The sequence below is a fragment of the Aplidium turbinatum genome, chromosome 16, assembly GCF_918807975.1.
Source record: "Aplidium turbinatum chromosome 16, kaAplTurb1.1, whole genome shotgun sequence".
In the NCBI taxonomy this organism is placed as follows: Eukaryota; Metazoa; Chordata; class Ascidiacea; order Aplousobranchia; family Polyclinidae; genus Aplidium; species Aplidium turbinatum.
The window spans coordinates 4,262,926-4,270,543 of record NC_137487.1 but is presented as its reverse complement, the minus strand read 5'-3'; the positions used below and the strand labels follow the sequence as shown (position 1 = coordinate 4,270,543).

General features: G+C 39.9%; 1 long non-coding RNA gene across 2 annotated transcripts; it reads right to left on the bottom strand.

Annotated features, from left to right (window-relative positions):
* Positions 1-5,404: 5,404 nt before the first annotated feature.
* On the bottom strand, positions 5,405-7,618 carry LOC145785142 (uncharacterized). 2 transcript variants are annotated; one of them, XR_014291130.1, is made up of 3 exons: positions 7,534-7,618; positions 7,027-7,193; positions 5,405-5,521 (listed from the first exon to the last, which is right to left on the bottom strand). It is a non-coding gene; the product is annotated as an uncharacterized LOC145785142 (long non-coding RNA). The 2 variants fall into 2 exon arrangements; XR_014291131.1 differs by having other exon boundaries at positions 7,027-7,129.

Here is a 7,618-nt window from a genome sequence, read left to right as displayed (position 1 = left end):
GATTTGACAGGAGATGAGAAAGTTGATAGACTGCCCATTATAGTTTCTTCTGATGGCGTTGATCAGCTTTTAGCAGTACCTAAACTTCCATTTGGAACAGGACAGGCCACATGTGATGCCATAATCCAGACTGTTGATGAGTGGAATATCAAGGAAGACATTAAGGCCTTCAGCTTTGACACCGCAGCAGCCAACACTGGGCGACTTAAAGGAGCTTGTGCACTTCTTGAAGCAAAGCTTGAACATGATACTCTGTATCTGGCATGCCGCCACCATATTCATGGGATTATACTTGAGGAGGTGTTTTCGTCTTGCTTTGGCCCTTCGTCTGCCCCAGAAATACAGCTATTCAAGAGGTTTAAGCAGCTCTGGCCTAAGGTTAAGCATCATGACTACACTCCTGGAATTCAGGATGAAGTTGTACTGGCTGAATTGGATACTGAAACTCAGCAGAGGGTGCTGTCCTATGCCAAGGAGCAGCTAGACAGCAAACATCCCAGAGATGATTACAGAGAACTTCTCGAAATCACGATTATCTTCTTAGGGGGATTTCCACTTGAAGGGATAAGATTCATGAAGTCTGGAGCCATGCACCGAGCAAGATTTATGTCTCGTCTCATTTACACCATGAAGATATTCATCTTCCGAAACAGTGGATTTTGCCTGACTAAGCGTGAGCTAAAGGGTCTCAAAGACCTATGTATCTTTCCAGTGAAGTTCTATATTAAAAGCTGGTTTTCTTTTCCTCTTGAAATTTCAGCTCCAAAGAATGACCTCCAACTAGCTAAAGAATTGTTGGCATCTGGTGACCAAGTATCACTCGCTGCCCTAAATAAACTGAAACGACACTTTTGGTACCTGTCTGTAGACACTATTGGATTTTTATTCTTTGATGCCTTCATTTCCTTAGAAGACAAGAGAAAGATGGTTCAGGCATTGGTTGAATAAGGAGCAGAACATCCAGCCAAGCAAGTCAATTTGTCAGACCAAGACATACGAACGAAGGAGATCCCTGACTTCGTCACAAAAAACACGAATAATTTCTTTGAGACTTTGAGTATTTCAACTTCATTTCTAGAAGATCCTAATTTACGGTCCAGTTTGCCAGCATTCATTGAGGCCCAGAAAACTGTTGGAACACTTCGTGTTACGAACGACACATCAGAGAGGGGTGTAGCCCTCATTCAGGAATATAATGGGTTGCGGACAAAATCAGAGGAACAAACACAATTTATCCTCCAAGTAGTGGCTGAGCACCGAAAGAAACTGCCCCACATAACTAAAGCTACTCTTGTTGAGAATCAGAAAGACAGACTATTGTAGAAGAGTAAAGAGACATTTGTCATATTGTTTTTTTGTAGAACATTTGATAACCGCTAACATTTTGTGTTATCATATTAATTGGATTCAGCCACGTGAAATTTCGTTTGCATTGAGCATACCTTAATTTTCGTTTAGAATACAAAATATTTTACAGTAAGTGTTTTTACATCAAGTGGAATCAATGTAAGGGGCGCCCATACAATTTCCTCCAACTTAAATTTTTGACTACATATAAGGACCACCCTAATGGCCACCTAAAGATACGGCCTGATTTGTCACATTTTGCAGAAATTTCTAGGTTTTTCTAACTTTGGGCAAACGTTTAAATAAATTTTTCTAAAAATTAGATTTTTACGCTTTCTTTTCTCTTTTCCCAGGATGACACAATCGGTTTTAACATCCTCACATGTTGAAAAACAAAGAAAATTTGATTTCGAAGATTTTAGTCAGACTGTTAATTTTTCAATAACAGTCTGATTTAGCGTTTTTCAACTTACTTTTTCTCATTTGCTGCTGCTTCCCCAAAGCAACAAAAAAGTTTTATGTCATTAGGAAACCGCAAAAAGTGAAAACATCTCAAAAAATATCAGTCAAGCACTAGCAGTCGCCGTAATCAAAACCTGCAAAATGTGACAAATCAGGCAGGGTCTCCAGGTGGCCATGCACCAGCAAAAGTCAGTGGGAGTTGGAAGCAGGCAACCGGTGATTATTCGCCTGGTGGTGTTGAGGGCAGTGTCAATTTTGCTAGTGTGTGCGCTGCGGCCCCAAGTGGGGGAAGCATATTCGGAGGTGCTGTAAACAAGAGAAAGAGCACTTGTACGGTATAGAAAGCAGATGTACAAGAACCCCAGGATGTTCCAGCTAAGCATCTCAGCAAGTTAATGTTGCGTGCTGATAGCTTGGCATAGAAGGCTTCAGCATGGTGTTTGTAGATTAATTGTCGGTCGAGATTCACTCCTAGGTCGGTGGGGCATTGGTTGTATGGGAGTGGGTTTCCGTTAAGACTGACAATTGGCGGGTAGATTCAATGTTGCAAAGGTGAAAAAGTGTGACAGTGATCTTTGCCAGGCTCAGTTTAAGCATTCAAAGCTTCAGGTACTGCGATTTGGGCCATGTCATCTGTAATTGCTTCCTCTTGCTTCCTCTACCAGTACTTGTCAGAATGGAGTAGTGCCAGATCATCAGCATTGCCGTACTGGCGTGACGTAGTCTCTGGCATGTCACTGATGTAAATGTTAAATATAGTAGAGGTGATAAGCATGATCCTTGCGAAACACCGTTTCCTAAGCGGCTGGGCCGGCTGCACTGCCCATCACTCGTCTTCAGCAAAAAGGTCCGATTTGCCAGAATGTTGGCGAGAAATCGCACTACCTTTATGTCTGGGGTCATGCGGAGGAGCTTTAGGGTTAGCCCTTGGTGCCACACAGTATCATAGGCAGCAGTGAGGTATACCAAGATAACTCCAGCTTTGTTGCCCTTCTCGAAACTTTCCTCAATATCCTCGGTCAGCTTTACTGCTTGATGAGTCGTACAGCGTCCGTGCTGAAATCCAGCTTGTTCTTTAAGTAGTTGGGGAACAACAACTGGCTCGAGTCTAGATAGCAGGAGCCGTACCAGGATCTTATATGGGATGCAGAGTAGTGATATTGGACGATAGCTCTTGGGATCATCAGCTGGATTGTTTGGTTGAAGTAGTGCCACTCCAGTTGCTTTTCGCCAGATTTTAGGTATGGTCTGGAGGGTCAGGCAAGCAGAATAGAAGCTTTCCAACCGTGCCAAACATTTGCCAAACATTTTAAAGCACCACAGTGCCTTAAGAATTCTGGAGGGATATTATCGGACCCTTGTGCTTTCCCATGTTTAACTTGTTTAATAACAGATGCAAGTTCTCTGGTGCTGAAGGGGGCTGACAAATGGGCATCTGCGCTTGGGGCGTTCCAGAGCCAGCTGAATTCTTGCTTTACTGCAAGGGCGTGATTCTTATTTGCCACGTTACATTTTCCATTGGTAGTGATAGTCCGTGAGCTTGGACTCAAATAAATTCAGAAAGCTCGATCAAGCCATCGCGAATAGAGAACAATGCGACGATTCTGCATTTCGCCCTTAAAGTTAGACGCCAACGAATCCTACGATATGGTTGACTGGCAGGCTCTCAATCTCACCGAGCCTCCTGTAACAAGAAACATGGGGGACAAAGAATTACAAGACATGATTGCAGCTAAGGACACTCCAGAACTTTTATTTCCTCGATTTCCGTGTCACACACAGGTGGTAGAAAGGTGCGTCAAGTTGGTGATGGAAGCTTCAGCGGCGGTGTGCGGGGTTAATTCGCGAGATAGATTTATACGCTCACGCATTGAATCACGACAAGAAATGCCCAAGTTCGAATCGAAACGTGACTATTTCATTTAAAGCGAGGAAGTTTGATGCATATTATCATGTCCATTGCATTGCAATAAATCTCTATGCTAACGTCAAATTCAAACACATTTGCATGTATTTTTGCGTTTTTAGTCGATAAGTAATGGCCTGGTTGCAGATCAAAAATTTGTTTGATGGAAATATACTTTTTACACAGTGTTCTATATACCCAATGGCAAGTTTTGGCTACCCAAGCTAAGCAAAATGAGGAAAAATGTTTTACACCCCCCTAAATTGATCCACCCTAATGTAGAAGGAAATAATAAATTTTCAAGTGGCTGGTGGCAAATCAAGATGTCGTCAGATTAGATTCTAATTTTGCACAACTGTTTTTGGTAGTAATTGGCAAGTTTTCCAACCCCAAGCTAAGCACAATTAGGAAAAAAGTTTTCACTCCACCCTATAGTAGTCAAGCAATGGCATCAGACTACTAGCCAACTGACTAAGCAAAAAACTCATTGACGTTTTTGCTGTTGATGATGTCATCAAATCGTGGTGTGTTGATGCTGAGTGCTACTCTCATGTGTTTGTTTTGATGTGAAGCAGGTAGAAAAATCTTGATTCTCTATTTATTCCTTTTTACCTAACCCTAATAATTCAGCATTCCCGACCTCCTATAGGAACAAATCTCGCTCCCTTGAGGTGTGCGAGCACCCCCGATTAAGAACACCTGCACTGTTGGGAGCAGAGACACCGTTTCCGATTTATTTTAGCTAACTCGACAGTAATTTGTTGCAATTCTTAATCTGAAATTAAAAACATTGAGTAGACTAATAGCTGAAAGGAGACAGCTACTCGTGTACCACGTGGAAGCCCCCTGGCGTATCACGGGTTGAGAACCACTGTTAGACGCTTTGAGCCACTTACACAAGCCCAGTCACCAAGATTGACAGAGTAAAGTTTCTGATTGTTGTTGCTGGGAAATTATCTCATTCATTAGTTGCCGTTGCCGATGAAGTGAGAGTAATCCTTATAATGCTTTGCTCAAGCGCACACACCAAAACTCGAACCAGCGCCGCTTGATCGTGAAGCTTATTCGTTCACTAAGTTACGCACTAACCAACTGAGCTATCCGGGTTGTAACAAACAGTTGGCGAACTGGAAAGTCATATCATTGACCAAAATACAAGAAATTGGAAATTAGCGGCACGAATATGCATTAAAAAAAGGGTGTAGCGGTAAAAACAATGAATTGCCATGTGTAGAATTTAGTAACACTTTTCTTCCACATCATTTGCATCCAAACTATTTCATCGCATCGTTTAGGAAGTTAAAATCTATTGCATTTCTTACAAACATTTTTAGATTCCTGATGAGGGCTTAAGCTGAGCCGAAAACGTTGTACTGTTTGAACTGTTTTTAAATACTGTATGTAAAAACATATTCTCATAATGCTCAACCCTGATGTATATTGTGCCTTGCCTGTCTGTGGTACGAAAAGCGAACTTTTTTCCGAAACTATATGTTAATAGAACTTTTCTAAATACATAACTATAGTGTTACCTGCAAACGCATTGAAAGTTGATGAAACAAATTCACCTGCTCCGTTTAAATGGTTAATAATATACCATGTGCTTTTTTGAAAAAATGTGTTTTTTATCAACTTTTCTAGACACACATTATGAATGACATGATTTTATTTTCTGTAAGCACAAATTGTAGAACGTTTAAAATTTTGGTACAGAATGTTTCAAGCAGTTTTATCAGCAACTATATATTGAAGAGTGCGGAAATGATTTCCATTTTCCAAATTTCTTTTCCATTGTCATTCCAATTTCTGCAAATAAAAAAAAAAACGTTCAATTTTAAATTAAAAATGTGTTTTCTCCGACAGCCCAATTGTCTATAACTAAATTTACTGTGTATCTGAGTAGTGAGTACGTTGCATAGTATAGCCACTTAAGCAGGTTAATTCTCAATAAGATCCCAATGACAACGCTAACCAATCAGAACATGTTTAAGTAGATAACCGTCCAATTGTGACCCTTCTAATACTCAGCGGAGACATGCTTCTTGCTTTTAAGTTTGTGTGGTACTTACAGAAGAAAAAAGAGATATAGAAATAGTGGGAATCGAACCCACGTCATCGAAATGACGACCACTTCTCTAACCCTTTACGTCAAGCTACGGACGGCGAATCATTCACATTACTTACTAGGCCTATCTGAACTGTTTGCGTTTTATCACTGCTCTACCTGTAACTTTTACTTTTATATGATTTTACATTTAAAAAATGCTCGAAGCAGCGACTTTGAAATTTTTTTATATTGATTGGATAAAAACGCGCATAGTCCATCGGCCAAAGAAGGCATTTTATAGAAAATCAATTTACCGAACGACAGCGCATCAAAAATGACTTCAATTCAACAAACTACCCAAACAAATTTTCCTTTTAACCGAATTTACTGAATTGAAAGCAGACATCATTTTATCGTTATTGCACGAAATTACACAAATGCAGTTTTACTGGACGCCATCGATTTCCCGGTGGTAACGGTCGTTTGGTAAAGTGCAGTAGTATTGTTTCAGGGAATGTCCCTGGTGCAATTCTAATTATTTTAAATATAAAATGTGCGATAACGATGTTTTTATTCCATGAAAAATATTGCAGTATTTAACGGAAAAAAGTGAAACGGTTTGTTTATTATAATATCAAGACTTTTATATAGTGATGAAACAATTCATGCTTGCAATGGTTGCGCTAAAGCATATTGCAGTCACTTTCATACAGAAGCGTGGTTATCGGAGGAAAATAAAACTAAATAGAACAGCATTCCCAAGTGAAAAAATAGCCGGTCCTTCAAACATAATATAAACATCTAAGATAAGTATTGTGCTGTACTTTGTGCGAAAAATATTTACTGATAAACTAAAGCCTCCAATTGAACCAACTAGCCTACTATTTATTCTTACAACAGTTTTGGTTTTATGTAACTTAAACTTTTTCACTCTTTGTTCCAGCATCATTTGATAAAATTTTTGCTTAGTATTGACTGAGCTGAAAGCAATCCCAGAATGCACAATTTCAAGAATATTTTCAAAAGATTTGGGGGAGGCTCACCAGGCAGGAGTTATCGCTTTCAGTGATATGCCGCTTGGTTTCGCCCCTGGACTCACATATGCAATAATACTCATTTGCACTCTCCCCCAAAAGTCCAAAATTTTGTACCGGCTACCCCTCTGCCTATGCCTCTGCCTATACAAGAAATAAAAGTTTTGGTTTAAATTCATGTACAAATTAAAGAGATCGTAAAACTATTGGATAACAATCTCTAAACTTACCAAACCATTTGTTGGTTAATAACCCTCATCAGCATCAGCATCATATTGGGCATCCTCGAACAAATCTCCTTCTTCATCACTTCGGTTGCGTTTTCTTATACATCTACGAATACATCTTTGTAGTCGTCTGTAGCATCTTCGAGTGCGTCTACGACATCGTGGGCACCCTTGTAGACAAGACGACGAATACGGGATAAAAAATAATATTAAAGATTTCATACTCAGCTACTGAGTTTAGCAGAATGAAAAGATAAGGTTCTCATCATACTATAGGCCTACGGCACAAACGATAGTACGGTGGCCAGTTGATTTCTCTCGGCCGCCTTTTCTTCAAAAAAGATGAGCGGTGTTTATCAACAACCAGCTTTTTTCGGTTTTCAAACGGGTTCGCATTATTAGAACGCCAGCACTTTATCTGTTGCGTAATCACTACGGTTACAAAATAAATGATTTTAACAGTTCAGCAATGTCATCAAATGCGAAATATGTAAATTGAATGGGACATACCTCATTGTACTTGCTTCTGCAGACAAAAGTAGCACGGCAAAGAGCAAAGGGAACACAACCAACTTATTCATTGTTGATAGTTTTG